The sequence below is a fragment of the Anas platyrhynchos genome, chromosome 15 (genome assembly GCF_047663525.1).
Source record: "Anas platyrhynchos isolate ZD024472 breed Pekin duck chromosome 15, IASCAAS_PekinDuck_T2T, whole genome shotgun sequence".
Classification (NCBI taxonomy): domain Eukaryota; kingdom Metazoa; phylum Chordata; class Aves; order Anseriformes; family Anatidae; genus Anas; species Anas platyrhynchos.
Genome location: NC_092601.1, coordinates 20,258,589 through 20,279,877, shown reverse-complemented (window position 1 = coordinate 20,279,877; position 21,289 = coordinate 20,258,589). Strand labels below are relative to the sequence as shown.

At 49.4% G+C, this 21,289-nt stretch overlaps 2 long non-coding RNA genes across 4 annotated transcripts; both read right to left on the bottom strand.

The window, feature by feature from the left end:
* Nucleotides 1–283: 283 nt before the first annotated feature.
* Nucleotides 284–12,171, bottom strand: LOC113841547 (uncharacterized). 2 transcript variants are annotated; one of them, XR_011803627.1, is made up of 16 exons: nt 11,305–12,171; nt 10,800–10,860; nt 10,556–10,639; nt 10,375–10,458; nt 10,226–10,292; nt 9,785–9,850; nt 8,437–9,696; nt 8,177–8,237; nt 7,714–7,767; nt 6,312–7,613; nt 6,141–6,190; nt 5,655–5,748; nt 4,881–4,972; nt 3,020–3,085; nt 1,581–2,931; nt 284–696 (listed from the first exon to the last, which is right to left on the bottom strand). It is a non-coding gene; the product is annotated as an uncharacterized lncRNA (long non-coding RNA). The 2 variants fall into 2 exon arrangements; XR_011803626.1 differs by having other exon boundaries at nt 284–2,931.
* A 496-nt stretch (nt 12,172–12,667) lies between these two features.
* LOC119715205 (uncharacterized) lies at nt 12,668–20,179 on the bottom strand. Of its 2 annotated transcripts, none has more exons than XR_011803640.1 (6): nt 18,227–20,179; nt 17,149–17,278; nt 16,125–16,970; nt 14,737–14,839; nt 14,078–14,171; nt 12,668–13,395 (listed from the first exon to the last, which is right to left on the bottom strand). It is a non-coding gene; the product is annotated as an uncharacterized lncRNA (long non-coding RNA). The 2 variants fall into 2 exon arrangements; XR_011803641.1 differs by lacking the exon at nt 18,227–20,179 and adding an exon at nt 17,626–18,207.
* Between the last annotated feature and the right edge of the window lie 1,110 nt (nt 20,180–21,289).

Below are 21,289 nucleotides of genomic sequence, written 5' to 3'. Positions count from 1 at the left end.
CTAAATAACTGACCAAAAATAAAACCCTAGGACCCTAACCCTAAAAAACATAGCAACACTCCATCCCACAAAAAACTCTAAAACCCTAACATGCTAACCCTGAAACCCTTAAAACCCTGTTAAAACTCCAACCCAGTTATACACCAGTTACCTCCCTTAAAGGATATAGAGGAGTTCTCTCAGATACGGCAGTCCTACTTCTCATGAATGCATCCTTTAGGTGAGGAGGGGGAGAAGTAAGCAAAGAACAACTCACGGGTTGAGATAAGGATAATTTAATTAAAGGGAAATAATTATAATAATTAAATAAAGACTACCATGAACTAAACAATTTAACTAAGGGGAAATAAAAAGGGAAAGGGGAAAAGGGAGGGGAAAAGGGAAAATAAAAAGAAGGGAGGAAAACAAACAAACAAAATAAATGACAGCTATATGGAAGTGCAGAGGAAAGAAATTACTCTCTACTTCCCACAAATGAGCGATGATTGACCACGTCCTTGAAGCAAGGCCTCAACGCACGCAGCCGGTGTTCGAGAGGAGGACCGACGTCTTCTCAACGAGAGCCCACCCCTCCCCTCTTCTTCCTGTTTCCACCTTTTATTGCTGAGTGTGACATCCCATGGTATGGAATATCCCTTTGATTGGTTTAGGTCAGCTGCCCTAGTGATGTTTCTCTCCTTACTTTTTGCCCATCCCCTAGGAGGGATAGAGAAAAGCCCACTGCTGTGCCAGTGCTGCTCAGCAGCAGACACAACACTGGTGTGATAACACTGCTGTTCCAGCTACAAGTACAGAGTACGGCACTGTATGGGCTGCTGCCGGGAAAGTTAACATTCCAGCCAGACCCAGTACACCACCGGAGGTGGATTGTTACGATATGGAGATGGTAGGTTATCCAACGGCTCCCGTTTATTGTATTTTTATTTTTCCTGTTCTTCTTCTTCTTCAAAATTTCTTACCTGCTTTTAGTGTAAATATTAAGGCTGTAAAAGGACATGAAGTCCTCCTGATCCCTAATCCTGCATCATCACTTTCTCCCCGGCAAAAAGGTTCCTTCGAATTAACATGTGTATTTAAGGCCTGACAAATACAGTCTTCAAAGGATCCAAAAACGGGCCGAAAGACATGCGGTCTTAAAGGCTCCTTTGGCCATTCTATCACACAAGACTGAACCATTTTTTATTTACTTTTTACGTTTCTGGGGCCTCTCTCGTTCCAGTTTCTAACCGTTATTCCTAATGGACTTTCTGGTGGTATGTCTGGTAATTTGCTCCCTTTCTTCTGGTCCCTGGTCTTCGGTTTTGTCTCACCCATCTAGGAATGTTACTGTGGCAATTCCCACAGCCCTTGGTTACCTTAATAAGAGTGTCTTAAAGAGGATTTAAGATCTATCACCCACCCACAAATCCTTTAGGAATCCCTTCGGTCCTTCACCGGCCAAGTCCCTCGCAGGAGATTGGAACCGTGGTAAAGAAGACCTCCACAATCGCTTCGGAACTAAATTCTGTCTCAGTCACACTCTTACACACACAGGCAACCAAAACCCATCCAACAGAACAGTATACGCTTTAAACACTTACGACTCCGTTGTCTTCATTCAGATCTTCACACGCAGAATTACGGGCAAAATATACTGCTGCAGCCAGCAAGGGAGCTGAAAAAAAAAAATCAAAACCTTAGCTTACCTGTATACAGGTTCGAGATGCCATTAGTCCCGACCAGACTCGAACAGCAACCACGAAATACTGGGGCACCTCTCCTACATCAAATAAGATTCCAAGAACCAAAGCCCTCCTGGACAAGCCCCCTGGTGTCATACATGACTGGGTCCCAAACTGGATTGCAATTACATTTTACAATTTTTTAAATAAATAGAGGTAAACGAGAAGTTGCTCGCAAACAGATATACTGTGCCAGATGTCCTTCAGCAAGTGCCCAGAGGCAGACCGGATGTCTTCACCAACACAGTCCAGACAATGTATTAGTACACCCATGCAATGCCACGTTACTCACTAACTGCCAGGCAGGACAGCTCCAGACCAAACACATACACACACAGGCACGCCACAAACACCACAAACAAAACACACAACACATGGCGCAAGAAAAAGTGACCCCCAAAAGGAAAGCCCTATGGCAACAGCAAGTCAGATACAGGTGCTCTGCACCAGACCCTACCAGAGACTCAAATGTCACGACACGCGACTGGAAGCAACTGCCAGAACTGGGATGATGGAGGCCTAAAAAGCCTGCCTTCAAGACAAGAGACCAGAAGGATGGGGAGTGAAAGCCCCCTAAGAAGACACTTAGGAATTCGATTCCCAAGCAAGAGCTCCTGATGTGGCCCAGATGACTTCCGCAAGAGTGAGGATGGAAACAGATAAGATCTCAAACCGAATATGATGCACAAGACCTGAAACAGATCTGCACTTTCGAGCACTTCTTGTCTTGCAGTCGCTGCTTGATCAGAGCCATGATGACAAAACAAGCATTGAGGCCCTTCAGCACAGCTACCAAGTCGCCTGTCTAGTCAGTCCGGTGTAAAAAGTTAGGAGGATATCAAGACCTGAGAAGCACAGAACAGACGTTGCAGAAGCAACACTACGAGACAGACGAACAGAAGGAAACTGTCCTGCCTGGCACACGCACTCACGCTACAAAATAATCCCGCCGCTCCTATTAGCCTGGTGACCCAGCCACAAGCAGCCTGAACATGACCCAGCCTGAACCACCCTCACAGTGGCACCAAGTCTATTCAGCCAGCAGGCACCATGCTGCTCTGGCTCCCAGCTCCCATTAGCCACTCCAGATATGCAAATACCAGGCGCCCCCCAACTTAGCTCTCAGGTTGCTGCATGGTAAAGTCCCTCCGCCTCAAGAAATGCACAGGCACTGATTGTCATCTTGGTCAATTGCCAGGCTCATCATCAGCTGCAAAAACAGAGTAACAGCATTCACTAGGACGCCAGCCCCATTGCTCACCTTCTCCACAATGCTGACTACTACTGATGCAACATACGATTGTGCGCACGTGTTTCTCTCCGAGTCCAAGCTCCAACAGTGCAACCAGTATCATCCACACCACCTGGGAAAACAAAGAGATTAAATGATCATTGCCTTCACAGCAAGTCAGCCAATGGTGTTGTTTTTTTTTTGTTATTGTTTTTTTTTTTGTCTGTGTGTGTTTCCTTTTTTTTTTTTTTTTTAAATGTTTTAGCTAAACAACATGCGGAGAGCAGACAGGTGACCTGTGGTGTTTCTAGAAGCAACAATCCCCATGCTTTTGCTGCAGCTTTTAACAGTGAAAGGACGACACGACCAGGCCAGTAACTGGAACTTTCTCAAATGGAATTAGCTCAAACAGGTTCATCATCACTTGCAAAAACAGAGAACCAGCATTCACTAGCACGCCAGCCCTGATACCCACCTCTTGGACAACGCTCACTACTACTGATGCAACATACAGTTGTGCGATACCTCTCTGTTCAAAACTCCTTTACCTCAGCTGCTCAGCAGCTCCACAGGACAAATGGGCCCGGGCGGCGCCGCGCCGAAATGGGCCCGGGCGGCGCCGCGCCGAAATGGGCCCGGGCGGCGCCGCGCCGAAATGGGCCCGGGCGGCGCCGCGCCGAAATGGGCCCGGGCGGCGCCGCGCCGAAATGGGCCCGGGCGGCGCCGCGCCGAAATGGGCCCGGGCGGCGCCGCGCCGAAATGGGCCCGGGCGGCGCCGCGCCGAAATGGGCCCGGGCGGCGCCGCGCCGAAATGGGCCCGGGCGGCGCCGCGCCGAAATGGGCCCGGGCGGCGCCGCGCCGAAATGGGCCCGGGCGGCGCCGCGCCGAAATGGGCCCGGGCGGCGCCGCGCCGAAATGGGCCCGGGCGGCGCCGCGCCGAAATGGGCCCGGGCGGCGCCGCGCCGAAATGGGCCCGGGCGGCGCCGCGCCGAAATGGGCCCGGGCGGCGCCGCGCCGAAATGGGCCCGGGCGGCGCCGCGCCGAAATGGGCCCGGGCGGCGCCGCGCCGAAATGGGCCCGGGCGGCGCCGCGCCGAAATGGGCCCGGGCGGCGCCGCGCCGAAATGGGCCCGGGCGGCGCCGCGCCGAAATGGGCCCGGGCGGCGCCGCGCCGAAATGGGCCCGGGCGGCGCCGCGCCGAAATGGGCCCGGGCGGCGCCGCGCCGAAATGGGCCCGGGCGGACTTATTCTGCAGAGAGGAAGAAGGTGAGCCTGCTCACTCTCCAGGCACTACTGCACTTATGCGGTCAAGAGACATTACCCCACTGTTTCCCAAAAACAACTACCTGGAAACACCTAATAAACATACTTCTAACATGTCAATTCAAGGACATCAAGACTAAAAGGCTGCAAGGTCTAAACACTCGACAGACAGAAAACACACAGGCAAAAGCTCCAGAAATATAACAAAGTGTCCCTAAACTTGAAACAGACTACCCCTTACGTGCCCACTGCTGCCATTTTCAGATACACGCTCACACAGGCAGCCTCCATCATACATTTCTCCTAAACCCTGCTGCATCACTTTGACAGCAAGGTTATGACTTTGATAAGATTTGACATAGATTTAAAGGTTCACAGAAGGCCCCGTAATTCTGCAAAAATCAGAAGGGACCCAGAACCACAGAGCAAACACACAAAGTAACATCACCATACTATCCGTAAAACTGCCATAACAACTACTCACCTGAGGAAGACCTGCGTGCAATACACGCACCTACTACTAGATTCCTTTACTATGACAGATCCTACCAGTTTTCACCTCAAAAAGATAGGAGTACCGGTTTCGACTTCAAAATGCATCAGTCCATAGAATCTGACCCACCTAAAGAACCCTCCAAAAGACTGAAGGAAAAACAAAGCACTTACCCAAAAGTGCAGCCCAGGCAGAAGGAGCTCTCTGATGGCATACCTTCAACTCAGTTACCATTAGGTCCCACCTGGAACCTGAAGCCAATCACCTGGGAAAGTGCAGGGGGAAAGCATAAAAAAGCAGAAAGAGGAGCAGCAGCAGCTGTGATTTTATTAACTTCCTTATATGGCTTAGCTCAACAGCATGCAGAGTGCAGACAGGAGAACTGGGGCGTTTCTAGAAACAAAAATCCCCATGCTTTTGCTGCAGCTTTGAATACTGAAAGGACAATACTACCACGCAAGTAAATGAAGCTTTTTCAGCCGGATTTAGCGCAGACTTGTATTTACGCAGGAAGAAAACTCTAGGAGCAGAACAGATTATGCGCCAAAGAAGAATTCAATTCCATTCCACTCACAGGAAAAATCACTTACTTCAGTAGGCTATCTGAAAACCAAAAGGCTATGCTCATGGGTCAAAACACACTACAGGACACTGGGGCCAGGCCCTCCACTGCACCAAATTAAAACCCATCCCTACACTCACCAAGGTACAAGCCCAACCCAAACACAGAAACAGCATTTCAGCCTCAACACAGTTTTCAGAACTGCTGGAAATCAAGCTTCATACTCAGTGAGGCATGCTCAGGCTACACAAGACAGGGCTTCGGGCACCTCCTTGCCTACCAAAGAAGACAGCCATCAGCACCTGCTTTGTTCCGATTCTAAAGACTAACATCACAGCCCACGTTGCCTGGGACACCTGATAAACAGAAGAGAAAGCAGCCATACCCTTTTCAAGCCATCCCTGCACGTGTCGCTCCTTGATCATCTGCAACCTCTTCTCAAATCCTCAACCGCTTCTGTGGAGAGCCTGCCATGGCACCTGCAAAGCAAGATGGATACCCTTCGCACTCACCTCGTGCTACTTGGCCGTTCTGCTCCAATCCAGCTCACAACCAGCCCGCCCTTCTCGTGCTGCCCTTCAGAGTGCAGCTTGGCCCCACTCAGCCTGTGCGAGACACCTGCAAAAGACAAACAAAAGCATAGGCTGAAGCAGCATCCAAAGCCACAGCACAGCTGGGACAGTTACTCTCAGCTGCTCCCTTACCTCGGCCCCCCTCACCTGCCCTCGAGGAAGATGCTTCCATCTGCTCTCTTAGGCCAGCTACAACACCCCTGAAATATAAACAGGATTTTTACTGTATTTTGTGCAGTTAACTAACTGCAATAACAGCTGCACCCCTGAAGTACCTGCTGCATCTGTCCATCGCTCACCTTGCCAAAAGCAGCTCCGGTCAAGTCCTGTGTTGTACACTGTGTTTCACCTTAAACAAATGAAAACAGTCACAAGAGAATCATTCAGCTGCCAGCATTAGCACCCATCCCTCCACAACACAAAGGGACCCCATTTACAATATTATCATTTCAAAACAGAAGCCCCCATACCTCAGCACCTCAGAAGTAGATCAAGCCAGTCACCGAGCTGCCTACCGAGTGCTGAACAGTTCCAGGAGGAGCTCTTTCCTGTGACAGGTTCCTCCAAAGGTTTACACTCTACTGGGGACAGGAAAGAAATAAAAATAAAAGTTTCAAAACCCCATATCTGTAAGCTTTCAAGATTCGACAGACCTCCTCAAGCACACCGTTCAAGTGCTATGCGAGCAGCTGCTCGCAAGCAGCTCAAATCTCCCACGCCCAACATCTGCCAAACACCACAGAGATGACTGTGCCAGCTGCCCTTCAGTACGTGCCCAGAGGCAGACCGGATGTCTTCACCAACACAGTCCAGACAATGTATTAGTACACCCATGCAATGCCATGTTAGCTGTCATCACTAACTGCCAGGCAGGACAGCTCCAGACCACACACATACACACACAGGCACGCCACAAACACCACAAACAAAACACACAACACATGGCACAAGAAAAAGTGACCCCCAAAAGGAAAGCCCTATGGCAACAGCAAGTCAGATACAGGTGCTCTGCACCAGACCCTACCAGAGACTCAAATGTCACGACACGCGACTGGAAGCAACTGCCAGAACTGGGATGATGGAGGCCTAAAAAGCCTGCCTTCAAGACAAGAGACCAGAAGGATGGGGAGTGAAAGCCCCCTAAGAAGACACTTAGGAATTCGATTCCCAAGCAAGAGCTCCTGATGTGGCCCAGATGACTTCCGCAAGAGTGAGGATGGAAACAGATAAGATCTCAAACCGAATATGATGCACAAGACCTGAAACAGATCTGCACTTTCGAGCACTTCTTGTCTTGCAGTCGCTGCTTGATCAGAGCCATGATGACAAAACAAGCATTGAGGCCCTTTAGCACCGCTACCAAGTCGCCTGTCTGGTCAGTTCAGTCTAAAAAGCCAGGAGGATATCAAGACCCGAGAAGCACAGAACAGACGTTGCAGAAGCAAACAGGATAGACGAACAGAAGGAAACTGTCCTGCCTGGCGCACGCACTCACACTACAAAATAATCCCGCTTCTTCTATTAGCCTGGTGACCAAGCCACAAGCAGCCTGAACATGACCCAGCCTGAAACACCCTCACAGTGGCACCAAATCTATTCAGCCAGCTGGCTCCATGCTGCTCTGGCTCCCAGCTCCCATTAGCCACCCCAGATATGCAAATACCAGGCGCCCCCCAACTTAGCTCTCAGGTTGCTGGATGGTAAAGTTCCTCCGCCTCAAAAAATACACAGGCACCGATTGTCATCTTAGTCAATTGAAGGCTCATCATCGGCTGCGAAAACAGAGTACCAGCATTCACTAGCACGCCAGCCATGATGGCCACCTGCTCCACAATGCTGACTACTGCTGATGCAACACACGGTTCTGCTCACCTCTTCCTCTCCGAATCCAAGCTCCAACAGTGCAGCCAGTATCATCCACACCACCTGGGACAACAAAGGGATTAAATGATCGTTGCATTCAGAACAAATAACCCAATCGTGGTTTCTTGTTGTTGTTGTTTGTGTGTGTGTTTCTTGTTTCTTTGTAGTTTGGTGTTTTTTTTTTTCACATCCGCTTTAGCTCAACAGCATGCAGACTGCAGACAAGAGAACTGGGGTGTTTCTAGAAGGAACAATCCCCATGCTTTTGCTGCATCTTTTAATATTAAATGGACAATACGACCCAGCAATTAACAGGAACTTTCTAAACTGCAAATAGCTCAAACATTTTTATTTTCTTAGTTTTTTACGTAGAAAGAAAGATCTAAGAGCAGAAGAGATCATACGCCAAAACAAACAACAAACAACCTTACCTACTCTTCGGATAAGGGATGACCAGACTGACACCACTCACCTTCCCTCAGAGCTTCGTGACATGAGGATTTCCTTTCCCCGTCCACAACTGCACAAAGCACCTGCAGAGACAAGAGAAACGCACACTCTGAGGCACCTCACAGCCACAGCATACCTGCTGCAATGCCTCTCTCTTCCCAGCTCCGGTACTTCAGCTGCTCACCAGCTCTAACTCAGATTGTTCACTCACAGCACCACAGCAAACTGCACTCATACCTCAGCACCTCAGAAGTAGATCAAGCCAGTCACCGAGCTGCCTACCGAGTGCTGAACAGTTCCAGGAGGAGCTCTTTCCTGTGACAGGTTCCTCCAAAGGTTTACACTCTACTGGGGACAGGAAAGAAATAAAAATAAAAGTTTCAAACCCCATATCTGTAAGCTTTCAAGATTCGACAGACCTCCTCAAGCACACCGTTCAAGTGCTATGCAAGCAGCTGCTCGCAAGCAGCTCAAATCTCCCACGCCCAACATCTGCCAAACACCACAGAGATGACTGTGCCAGCTGCCCTTCAGTACGTGCCCAGAGGCAGACCGGATGTCTTCGCCAACACAGTCCAGACAATGTATTAGTACACCCATGCAATGCCATGTTAGCTGTCATCACTAACTGCCAGGCAGGACAGCTCCAGACCAAACATATACACACACAGGCACGCCACAAACACCACAAACAAAACACACAACACATGGCGCAAGAAAAAGTGACCCCCAAAAGGATATCACTATGGCAACAGCAAGTCAGATACAGGTGCTCTGCACCAGACCCTACCAGAGACTCAAATGTCACGACACGCGACTGGAAGCAACTGCCAGAACTGGGATGATGGAGGCCTAAAAAGCCTGCCTTCAAGACAAGAGACCAGAAGGATGGGGAGTGAAAACTCCATAAGAAGACACTTAGGAAATCAATTCCCAAGCAAGAACTCCTGATGCGGCCCAGATGACTTCTGCAAGAGTGAGGATGGAAACAGATGCGATCTAAAACCAAGTATGATGCACAAGACCTGAAACAGATCTGCAGTTCAAGCAGCGACTGCAAGACAAGAAGTGCTCGAATCAGAATCATGATGACAAAACAAGCATTGAGGCCCTTCAGCACAGCTACCAAGTCACCTGTCTAGTCAGTCCGGTGTAAAAAGTTAGGAGGATATCAAGACCTGAGAAGCACAAAACAGACGTTGTAGAAGCAACACTACAAGACAGACGAACAGAAGGAAACTGTCCTGCCTGGCGCACGCACTCACACTACAAAATAATCCCGCTTCTTCTATTAGCCTGCTGACCCAGCCACAAGCAGCCTGAACGTGACCCAGCCTCAACCACCCTCACAGTGGCACCAAGTATATTCAGCCAGCAAGCACCACGCTGCTCTGGCTCCCAGCTCCCATTAGCCACCCCAGATATGCAAATACCAGGTGCCCCCCAACCTAGCTCTCAGGCTGCTGCATGGTAAAGTTCCTCTGCCTCAAGAAATGCACAGGCACCGTTTGTCATCTTAGTCAACTGAAGGCTCGTCATCAGCTGCAAAAACAGAGAAACAGCATTCACTAGCACGCCAGCCCCATTGCTCACCTTCTCCACAATGCTGACTACTGCTGATGCAACATACAATTGTGCTCACGTGTTCCTCTCCGAGTCCAAGCTCCAACAGTGCAGCCAGTATCATCCACACCACCTGGGAAAACAAAGGGATTAAATGATCGTTGCATTCAGAACAAATAACCCAATCGTGGTTTCTTGTTGTTGTTGTTTCTGTGTGTTTCTTGTATTTTTTTTTTTTTTAAATCTGCTTTAGCTCAACAGCACGCAGAATGCAAACAAGAGAACTGGGGAGTACCTAGAAGAAACAATCCCCATGCTTCTGCGGCAGCTTTGAATATTAAAAGGACAACGCGACCCAGCAAGTAACTGGAACTTTCTTAACTGGAATTAGCTCATACTTTTATTTGCATTGAAAGAAAAATCTAGGAGCGGAACAGATTATACACCAACAAAATTAATTCTATTCCATCCCCAGAAAAAAATCACATACTCTCATCCCCTCCTGTACCTCAGCCGCTTGCCTGCCCCACATGGCACATGCTTCCATCTCTTCTCTTCACCCCCTTATAGCACCTCTAAAAGAGAAACTGGAATTTTACTCTATTGGACATAGGAAAATAACTGCAGTGACAACCGCACCCCAAAAACAACAGTTACCTCTGCTCATCACGCACCAGAGTCACTGCAGAGGCAGCTCGGGTCGAGACGTCCTGCACTGCGCACTGCACGCTGCATTTCAACCTGAACAAAGGAAAGACACAGGCAGAAGATAAACATTCAGCTGCCAGCAGTAGCACCCATCCCTCAACAACATAAGCGACCCCATCTTTACTTTTACCCTTTCAAAACAGCACTCCACTTGCCTCTGGACCTGCAAATTAGGTCCAAGCTTGAAAGGAGCGGCCACCATCATCCACAACACCTGGGAACACAAAAGGACAAAACGACCACTGTGCTTGCAAGCACCCACATGCCACGCTACTCCTCTATCCCAAACAGTCTCACCTCAGACCCTCACAGGGAAACACCTGAGCGTCTTCACTTCACTTCAGATAAGGCATGACCAGGCTGGCAACACTCACCTTCCCTCAGAGCTCCATCACAGGAGGATATCCCTTCCCTGTCCACGACTGCACAAAGCACCTGCAGAGACAAGGGAAAAGCATACTCTGAGGCACCTCACAGCCACAGCGTACCTGCTGCAAGACCTCTCTCTTCCCAGCTCCGGTACTTCAGCTGCTCACCACCTCTAACTCAGATTCTTCACTCACAGCACCACAACAAAATCTGCCCAGGCCACACAACACACACTACACAGGCTACATTGCCTAAGACACACAAGCTGGAATGTTACCGCCCAACAATCCGTCACATCACACAGGAAGGCTGCCGTACTCTCCGAGAAACCAAACCTACCAGTCCTGAGCAGCTCCCCACCTCCTCCTGCCAACCACACTCAGCAAACACACTATTTACTGCTCAGAAAAACAGAAAGTTAAAACATACACACACAAAAAACAACTGAGCTCCACAAATGCCAAAAAGACATGCACACACAGCAGCCTCGGCAGGGGTAATCAAACTTACCCTTTGCAGATGAAAGAGGTGACTCTGATACAACCCTGCTCAGTCTCTTGGCAATGCTGCATCTACCCTGCCAAGCCACATGTAGCATGAAATGAAGCTGGTTTTAGTCCTCTGGAAAATTACAGAAGTAGGTCTATGCATCTAGAGAATAAATTTAGCTCAAAAACAGAAGAGTATCCCACCATCCCAAAAAAACAGTAAGCCAGAAACCTCTATTAAACATCCCTCTATTAAGTGAATTCCAAGCACTTAAAAATTCTAGAAATCTATAAACTCCAGCCTGCCTAGAGAACCCTGCAACTGACTGAAGGAAAAACAAAGCACTTACCCCAAGGAGCAGCCCAGGCAGAAGGAGCTCTCTGATAGCATGCCTGGGGCTCATATACCATTTGGCCCCGCCCAGCACCCAAACCCAATCACCTGGAAAAGGGGAGGGGCAAAGCACAAGGAAGTAAAAAGAAAGCAGGAGCAGCAGCAGTTGGTTTTCGTTTTATTATTTTTTTTTAAATCTGCTTTACTTGAACAATATGCAGAGAGCAGACAAGAGACCTGGGGTGTTTCTAGAAGCAACAATCCCCATGCTTTTGCTGCAGCTTTTAACAGTGAAAGGACGACACGACCAGGCCAGTAACTGGAACTTTCTCAAATGGAATTAGCTCAAACAGGTTCATCATCACTTGCAAAAACAGAGAACCAGCATTCACTAGCACGCCAGCCCTGATACCCACCTCTTGGACAACGCTCACTACTACTGATGCAACATACAGTTGTGCGATACCTCTCTGTTCAAAACTCCTTTACCTCAGCTGCTCAGTAGCTCCACAGGACAAATGGGCCCGGGCGGCGCCGCGCCGAAAAGGGCCCGGGCGGCGCCGCGCCGAAAAGGGCCCGGGCGGCGCCGCGCCGAAAAGGGCCCGGGCGGCGCCGCGCCGAAAAGGGCCCGGGCGGCGCCGCGCCGAAAAGGGCCCGGGCGGCGCCGCGCCGAAAAGGGCCCGGGCGGCGCCGCGCCGAAAAGGGCCCGGGCGGCGCCGCGCCGAAAAGGGCCCGGGCGGCGCCGCGCCGAAAAGGGCCCGGGCGGCGCCGCGCCGAAAAGGGCCCGGGCGGCGCCGCGCCGAAAAGGGCCCGGGCGGCGCCGCGCCGAAAAGGGCCCGGGCGGCGCCGCGCCGAAAAGGGCCCGGGCGGCGCCGCGCCGAAAAGGGCCCGGGCGGCGCCGCGCCGAAAAGGGCCCGGGCGGCGCCGCGCCGAAAAGGGCCCGGGCGGCGCCGCGCCGAAAAGGGCCCGGGCGGCGCCGCGCCGAAAAGGGCCCGGGCGGACTTATTCTGCAGAGAGGAAGAAGGTGAGCCTGCTCACTCTCCAGGCACTACTGCACTTATGCGGTCAAGAGACATTACCCCACTGTTTCCCAAAAACAACTACCTGGAAACACCTAATAAACATACTTCTAACATGTCAATTCAAGGACATCAAGACTAAAAGGCTGCAAGGTCTAAACACTCGACAGACAGAAAACACACAGGCAAAAGCTCCAGAAATATAACAAAGTGTCCCTAAACTTGAAACAGACTACCCCTTACGTGCCCACTGCTGCCATTTTCAGATACACGCTCACACAGGCAGCCTCCATCATACATTTCTCCTAAACCCTGCTGCATCACTTTGACAGCAAGGTTATGACTTTGATAAGATTTGACATAGATTTAAAGGCTCACAGAAGGCCCCGTAATTCTGCAAAAATCAGAAGGGACCCAGAACCACAGAGCAAACACACAAAGTAACATCACCATACTATCCGTAAAACTGCCATAACAACTACTCACCTGAGGAAGACCTGCGTGCAATACACGCACCTACTACTAGATTCCTTTACTATGACAGATCCTACCAGTTTTCACCTCAAAAAGATAGGAGTACCGGTTTCGACTTCAAAATGCATCAGTCCATAGAATCTGACCCACCTAAAGAACCCTCCAAAAGACTGAAGGAAAAACATAGCACTTACCCAAAAGTGCAGCCCAGGCAGAAGGAGCTCTCTGATGGCATACCTTCAACTCAGTTACCATTAGGTCCCACCTGGAACCTGAAGCCAATCACCTGGGAAAGTGCAGGGGGAAAGCATAAAAAAGCAGAAAGAGGAGCAGCAGCAGCTGTGATTTTATTAACTTCCTTATATGGCTTAGCTCAACAGCATGCAGAGTGCAGACAGGAGAACTGGGGCGTTTCTAGAAACAAAAATCCCCATGCTTTTGCTGCAGCTTTGAATACTGAAAGGACAATACTACCACGCAAGTAAATGAAGCTTTTTCAGCCGGATTTAGCGCAGACTTGTATTTACGCAGGAAGAAAACTCTAGGAGCAGAACAGATTATGCGCCAAAGAAGAATTCAATTCCATTCCACTCACAGGAAAAATCACTTACTTCAGTAGGCTATCTGAAAACCAAAAGGCTATGCTCATGGGTCAAAACACACTACAGGACACTGGGGCCAGGCCCTCCACTGCACCAAATTAAAACCCATCCCTACACTCACCAAGGTACAAGCCCAACCCAAACACAGAAACAGCATTTCAGCCTCAACACAGTTTTCAGAACTGCTGGAAATCAAGCTGCATACTCAGTGAGGCATGCTCAGGCTACACAAGACAGGGCTTTGGGCACCTCCTTGCCTACCAAAGAAGACAGCCATCAGCACCTGCTTTGTTCCGATTCTAAAGACTAACATCACAGCCCACGTTGCCTGGGACACCTGATAAACAGAAGAGAAAGCAGCCATACCCTTTTCAAGCCATCCCTGCACGTGTCGCTCCTTGATCATCTGCAACCTCTTCTCAAATCCTCAACCGCTTCTGTGGAGAGCCTGCCATGGCACCTGCAAAGCAAGACCCTTCGCACTCACCTCGTGCTACTTGGCAGTTCTGCTCCAATCCAGCTCACAAAAGGCCCGCCCTTCTCGTGCTGCTCTTCAGAGTGCAGCTTGGCCCCTCTGAGCCTGTGTGAGACAAATGTGAAACAAAAAGAAAAGCATAGGCTGAAGCAGCATCCAAAGACACGGCACAGCTGGGACAGTTACTCTCAGCTGCTCCCTTACCTCGGCGCCCTCACCTCCCCTCGAGGAAGATGCTTCCATCTGCTCTCTTAGGCCAGCTACAACACCCCTGAAATATAAACAGGATTTTTACTGTATTTTGTGCAGTTAACTAACTGCAATAACAGCTGCACCCCTGAAGTACCTGCTGCATCTGTCCATCGCTCACCTTGCCAAAAGCAGCTCCGGTCAAGTCCCGTGTTGTACACTGTTTCACCTTAAACAAATGAAAACAGCCACAAGAGAATCAATCATTCACCTGCCACCATTAGCACCCATCCCTCAACAACACAAGGAACCCCACTTATAACTTTATAATTTCAAAACAGCAGCCCCCTTGCCTCAGCACCTCAGAAGTAGATCAAGCCAGTCACCGAGCTGCCTACCGAGTGCTGAACAGTTCCAGAAGGAGCTCTTTCCTGTGCGCAGTTCCTACTACAGTATACACTCTACTGGGGACAGGAAAGATATAAAAATAAAAATTTCAAAACCCCGTATCTGTAAGCTTTCAAGATTCAACAGTACACCATTCAAGCACTATGCAAACAGCTGCTGGCAAGCAGCTCAACTCTGCCAAATCCACATCTGCTAACCTCCAGAGATGACTGTGCCAGCTGCCCTTCAGTATGCGCCCAGAGGCAGATGTCTACGCCAAAACAGTCTGGACAATGTATTAGCACACCCATAGACTACCACGTTAGCTATTATCACTAACTGCCAGGCAGGACAGCTCCAGACCAAACACGTACACGCACAGGCACGCCACAAACACTACAAACAAAACACACAACACTAGGCGCAAGAAAAAGCGACCCCCAGAGAAAAGCCCTATGGCAACAGCAAGTCCGAACAGGTGCTCTGCAGCAGACCCTACCAGAGACTAAAATGTCACGACACGTGACTGGAAGCAACTGCCAGAACTGGGATGATGGAGGCCTAAAAAGCCTGCCTTCAAGACAAGAGACCAGAAGGATGGGGAGAGAAAACCCCCTAAGAAGACACTTAGGTATTCAATTCCCAAGCAAGAGCTCCTGATGCAACCCAGATGACTTCCGCAAGAGTGAGGATGGAAACAGATGCGATCTCAAACCGAATATGATGCACAAGACCTGAAACTGATCTGCACTTCAAGCAGCGACTGCAAGACAAGAAGTGCTCACATCAGCCCTATAATGACAAAACAAGCATTTAGGGCCTTTGGTGTGGCTACAAAGTTGTACATCTTGTCAGTCCAGTGGAAGAAGGCAATGAGAATATCAAGACCTGAAGAGCACGTAACATATGATGATCATATCAGGAAATGTTTGATACAAAAAACTATTAATTGCATAGTAGAAGTGATCCCCTTAAGCTCCCACTGCAACACAAGCGTTGTTCAGCTCCCAGTTCAACATCAGTATTATTCTGAGGAGGTCAAGTGTTCAATACCTTCAGGATGGCTTCCCGAGGCCTGCCGGGCACCAAGAGCAACAGCACAGTACAGCACAGACAACACAGATGACAAGCTGGGACTGCCCTGCCTGGCACGCGCTCACGTTGTACGTGACTGAACTCCCCACACATAATCTCTCTGCCTGACCTGATCAATCCTGAAAGGCCCCATCCAAAGCAATGACTTAAAAGCACAGACCCTCGCCCTATGGGTGCATTCACAACCCCAGTTCAAACATAGCATTTCCCCCCCCCCCCCCCCCCCAAATTAGCTTGGGAATGCTGGGAGGCAGGTTCCATCCTCACCAAGGAACACAAAGGCTAGCCAGGACATTGCTTCAGGCACAAGGCTCCTCTTCACCTGCAGAAATGAAGTGCCATCAGGCACCAGCACACTAGCCGAATTTCTTCCAGTGAAACAACCTCCTCAGAAACAAAACAGTAATCAACTGACCTGCTCTGCTACTGAAATCAGATAGACACCCTTTAAACAACTCCCCACCTCCCTCTGCCAACCACTCCACAACACACAGTATTTCCCCCTGGACTTAATTCTCAGGGCTCAGAATCCACTATCAATGTGCACCACAGAGGCCAGCTAGGATGTTCCCAGGACCTTCTTCGTCCCTGCAAAAGAGGAGTCACCCAGAGGTGCACCAAGAGACTACTACAGCAAAAACAATACCCGTTTTCCAAATTTTCTCCACTCACCTTCCCGATCCAGGCTTAGCGCTTCCATTCACTGTGTTGAGCCAAGGTAACAGGACTTAGTCCAAAAAGAACAGAAACGTGACAATCCACAAAACAGTCTATACCCACTCCTTTCGTCCCCTACTGCAACAGCCAAGAAGCCCCAGAGCCACGTGGTCCAACCCAGTACCACCGCTTCACTCACCTAACATCCCCAGGAGATGCATCATGCTCCCAGCTCCTCTTGTGCTCCGAGCATCTCCAGCATTTCAGGAACTGGAACCGCTGACGTCTGGCACATGTCAGAAACGTGGCAGGAGACGTACTCTGCTGTCGCAAGGCACTTGCAAAGCCGGCCCGACAGGTGAAGCAGAATAACACAGTCCACCGACCAACTCGGGGCCCCCACTGCTGTCCACTCACCCTCATGCTTCGTTCAAGTTTCCGTGCCTATGCCCTGAGCTACAAGAAACAAAGAGAGAAGGTCACAACCACGATGGATACGCAAACAGTGCAGCTCCTAGCAGAGGACTCAAACACAGACACCAGAGCCAGACAAACATAAAAAAACCCTCAAGTCCAAAAATGCCAAAAGGCCATGAATGCATAGCAGCCCCGGCAGGGGTAATGACAGACATACCCTTTGCAGATGAAAAACGTGACCCTGCTCAGTCTCTTGGTAATACTGCACGAACACGGTCAAGCCTCTTCTAGCATGTAATCAAGCTGGTTTTAGTCCTCTGGAGAGTTACACAAGTGGGTTGATTCATCTGGAGATTAAAATACAGATCAAAAACAGAAGCACATCCCACCATCCCAAAAAACATTGAGCCAGCAACCTCTACTAAATATCCCTCTATTAAGTGAATTCCAAGCACTTAAGAATTCCAGAAACCCATAGACTCCAGCCTGCCTAGAGAACCCTGCAACTGACTGAAGGAAAAACAAAGCACTGCCCCCAAAGAGCAGCCCAGGCAGAAGGAGCTCTCTCATGGCATACTTGGGGCTCATATACCTTTTGGTCCCACCCAGCACCCAAACCCAATCACCTGGGAAAGGGGAGGGGCAAAGCACAAGAAAGTAGAAAGAGGAGGAGCAGCAGCTGTGGTTTACTTACTTATAAGGCTTAGCTCAACAGCATGCAGAGTGCAGACAAGAGAACTGGGGTGTTTCTAGAAGCAATAATCCCCATGCTTTCGCTGCAGCTTTGAATACTGAAAGGACAATACAACCACGCAAGTAAATGAAGCTTTTTCAGCTCAATTTAGCTCAAACTTTTATTTACACAGAAAGAAAGATCTAGGAGCAGAACAGATTGTACACCAACAAAATCAATTCCGTTCCACTCACAGGAAAAATCCTGACTTCAGTAGGCTATCAGAACCAAAAGGCTATGCTGATGGGTCAAAACACACTACAGGACACTGAGGCCAGGCCCTCTGCTGCACTGAATTAAAACCCATCCCTACACTCATCAAGGTGCAAGCCGAACCCAAACACAAACAGCATTTCAGCCTCAACACAGTTTTCAGAACTGCTGGAAAGCAGGCTCCATCCTCAGCAAGGCGTGCTCAGGCTGCACAGTAGGGGGCTTTGGGCACCTCTTTGCCTACCAAAGAAGGCCATCATCAGCACCTGCTTTGTTCTGATTCTAAAGACTAACATCACAGCCCACGTTGCCTGGGACACCTGATAAACAGAAGAGAAAGCAGCCATACCCTTTTCAAGCCATCCCTGCACGTGTCGCTCTTTGATCATCTGCAACCTCTTCTCAAATCCTCAACCGCTTCTGTGGAGAGCCTGCCATGGCACCTGCAAAGCAAGATGGATACCCTTCGCACTCACCTCGTGCTACTTGGCCGTTCTGCTCCAATCCAGCTCACAACCAGCCCGCCCTTCTCATGCTGCTATTCAGAGTGCAGCTTGGCCCCTCTGAGCCTGTGTGAGACAAATGTGAAACAAAAAGAAAAGCATAGGCTGAAGCAGCATCCAAAGACACGGCACAGCTGGGACAGTTACTCTCAGCTGCTCCCTTACCTCGGCCCCCCTCACCTGCCCTCGAGGACAATGATTCCATCTGCTCTCTTAGGCCAGCTACAACACCCCTGAAATATAATCAGGATTTTTACTGTATTTTGTGCAGTTAACTAACTGCAGTGACAACTGCACCCCTAAAGTACCTGCTACATCTGTCCATCGCTCACCTTGCAAAAAGCAGCTCTGGACAAGTCCCGTGTTGTGCACTGTGTTTCAGCTTTAACAAATGAAAACAGTCACAAGAGAATCATTCAGCTGCCAGCATTAGCACCCATCCCTCCACAACACAAAGGGACCCCATTTACATTACTATCATTTCAAAACAGAAGCCCCCATACCTCAGCACCTCAGAAGTACATCAAGCCAGTCACCGAGCTGCCTGCCGAGTGCTGAACAGTTCCAGAAGGAGCTCTTTCCTGTGACAGGTTCCTCCTAGGGTTTACACCCTACTGGGGACAGAATAGAAATAAAAATAAAAGTTTCAAAACCCCATATCTGTAAGCATTCAAGATTCGACAGACCTCCTCAAGCACACTGTTCAAGCACTATGCAAACAGCTGCTCACAAGCAGATATACTCTCCCAAATCCCCATCTACCAACCACCAGACATGACTGTACCAGCTGCCCTTCAGTACGTGCCCAGAGGCAGACCGGATGTCTTTGCCAGAACAGTCCAGACAATGTATTAGCACACCCATGGACTGCCACATTAATCACTAACTGCCAGGCAGGACAGCTCCAGACCAAACACGTACACACACAGGCACGCCACAAACACTACAAACAAAACACACAACACTAGGCGCAAGAAAAAGATTGACCCCCAAAAGGAAAGCCCTATGGCAACAGCAAGTCAGATAAAGGTGTTCTTCACCAGACCATACGAGAGACTCAAATGTCACGACACGCGACTGGAAGCAACTGCCAGAACTGGGATGATGGAGGCCTAAAAAGCCTGCCTTCAGGACAAGAGACCAGAAGGATGGGGAGTGAAAACCCCCTAAGAAGACGCTTAGGAAATCAATTCCCAAGCAAGAGCTCCTGATGCGGCCCAGATGTCTTCTGCAAGGGTGAGGATGGAAAGAGATGTGCATCATATTCGGTTTGAGATCGCAAGACCTCAAACAGATCTACACTTCAAGCAGCGACTGCAAGACAAGAAGTGCTCGGATCAGAGCCATGATGACAAAACAAGCATTGAGGCCCTTCAGCACAGCTACCAAGTCGCCTGCCTGGTCAGTCCGCTGTAAAAAGTTAGGAGGATATCAAGACCTGAGAAGCACAGAACAGAAACTACAGAAGCAACACCACAAGACATACAAACTGAAGGAAACTGTCCTGCCTGGCGCATGCACTCACACTACAAAATAATCCTGCCTCTTCTATTAGCCTGCTGACCCAGCCACAAGCACCCGGAACGTGACCCAGCCTGAACCACCCTCACAGTGGCACCAAGTCTATTCAGCTAGCTGCCTCCATGCTGCTCTGGCTCCAGGCTCCCATTAGCCACTCCAGATATGCAAATACCAGGTGCCCCCAACTTAGCTCTCAGGTTGCTGCATGGTAAATTCCTTCTGCCTCAAGAAATGCACAGGCACTGATTGTCATCTTAGTCAATTGCCAGGCTCATCATCAGCTGCAAAAACAGAGAAACAGCATTCACTAGGACACCAGCCCCTTTGCTCACCTTCTCCACAATGCTGACTACTACTGATGCAACATACGGTTCTGCTCACCTGTTCCTCTCCGAGACCAAGCTCCAATAGTGCAGCCAGTATCATCCACACCACCTGGGAAAACAAAGGGATTAAATGATCATTGCTTTCACAACAAGTCAGCCAATGGTGTTTTTTGTTGTTTTTGTTGTTGTTTGTGTGTGTTTCCTGTATTATTTTTTTTAAATCTGCCTTAGCTCAACAGCATGCAGACTGCAGATAAGAAAACTGGGGTGTTTCTAGAAGAAACAATCCCCATGCTTTTGCTGCAGCTTTGAATATTAAAAGGACAACACGACCCAGCAAGAAACCTGAACTTTCTTAACTGGAATTAGCTCAAACTTTTATTCACATTGAAAGAAAAATCCAGGAGCAGAACAGATTATACACCAACAAAATTAATTCTATTCCGTCCCCACAAAAAAAATCACATACTCTCATCCCCTCCTGTACCTCAGCCGCTTGCCTGCCCCACGTGGCACATGCTTCCATCTCTTCTCTTCACCCACTTATAGCACCTCTAAAAGAGAAACTGGAATTTTACTCTACTGCATGTAAGAAAATAACTGCAGTGACAACTGCACCCCAAAAACAAGTGACCTCTGCTCATCACACACCAGAGTCATCACTGCAGAGGCAGCTCGGGTTGAGACGTCCTGCACTGCAAACTGCATTTCAACCTGAACAAAGGAAAGACACAGGCAAAAGATAAACATTCAGCTGCCAACAGTAGCACCCATCCCTCAACAACATAAGCGACCCCATCTTTACTTTTATCTTTTCAAAACAGCACTCCACTTGCCTCTGGACCTGAAAATTAGGTCCAAGCTTGAAAGGAGCGGCCAGCATCATCCACACCACCGGGGAACACAAAAGGACCAAACAACCACTGTGCTTGCAAGCACCCAAATGCCACACTGTTCCTCTATTCGAAACAGACTCACCTCGGACCCTCACAGGGAAACACCAGAGTGTCTTCACTTCGCTTCAGATAAGGGATGACCAGGCTGGCAACACTCACCTTCCAT